Source organism: Hyperolius riggenbachi, chromosome 9 (assembly GCF_040937935.1).
Source record: "Hyperolius riggenbachi isolate aHypRig1 chromosome 9, aHypRig1.pri, whole genome shotgun sequence".
Classification (NCBI taxonomy): domain Eukaryota; kingdom Metazoa; phylum Chordata; class Amphibia; order Anura; family Hyperoliidae; genus Hyperolius; species Hyperolius riggenbachi.
Window position 1 is genome coordinate 184,002,610 of NC_090654.1, and position 1,111 is coordinate 184,003,720.

Sequence of the window (1,111 nt, forward strand, 5' to 3'; positions counted from 1 at the left end):
TGAGCCCAAATAATGATAGAAATGGTGTCATGTGGGTGCCAGCAACAGCAGTAGACCAAATGACAATTAACCACTTAAGGATCAGGGCTTCTCTGACTGATCTGTGCTACATGGGCTCTTCAGCCCACAGCACAGATCAGGTTTCAGCCAGGGCGACCAGACTTTCCCCCCTTTTTTCCCCACTAGGGGGATGTCCTGCTGGGGGGTCTGATCGCCGCCGGCTATCTGTGTGCTGCGGGGGGGGGGCTCCTCAAAGCCCCCCTCCGCAGCGATTTCCGCCCTCTCTGCTCTTCCCTCCCTCTCGGTATGGGCTGCCTGCGCCGCCTAGGATAGGTTTCAGCCTATCAGATGCCGGCGATCCCCGGCCAATCAGAGGCCGGGGATCGCTGATCTCCTTTACGGCGCTGCTGCGCAGCAGCGCCGTATGATGTAAACAGTGGGGATTTCTTCCCCGCGTATTTACATTTAGCCTGCGAGCCGCGATCGGCGGCTCGCAGACTTTTCACGGAGACACCCTCCGTGAACTGACATGGGAAACCACTTGCGACCTGCCGACGCCTATCGGTGTTAGGCGGTCGTTAAGTGGTTAAAATGGTGTAATTCGGGCATCAGCAGAAGCTGGAGCCTGAATTACTGTATTACTGTATTTTTTGGCTTATAAGATGTTCCGGAATAAAAGACACACCTAGGTTTAGAGGGCAAAAACCAGGGAAAACAATACACTAAACCTGGTGCATCCATAGTCCAGGAACTGCTTATAGATTTTCTTCCTCAATTATTAAATCCTCCTATGTGCCCTTCCATCCCCCGTGTTTCCCCTTCTGTCCCCAGTGTGTCCCCTTCTGTTCCCAGTGTGTCCTCTTCTGTTCCCAGTGTGTCTCCAGTGTGCCCCCATGTGTCCCCTTCTTTTCCCAGTGCGCCCCCATCTGTCCCCAGTGTGTCCTCTTCTGTCCCCTATGTGTCCTCCTCTGCCTATGTTTGCCCTCCATCATCAACTGAAGCCAACATTAGGGGAGCCATGCAGGAGAGGAGAGGTGTCTGATCAGCCCTGGAATACATCACATGCGGACGCTGCTCTGCCGCTAGCCGTGATTGGCGGTGAGCGTCTGCG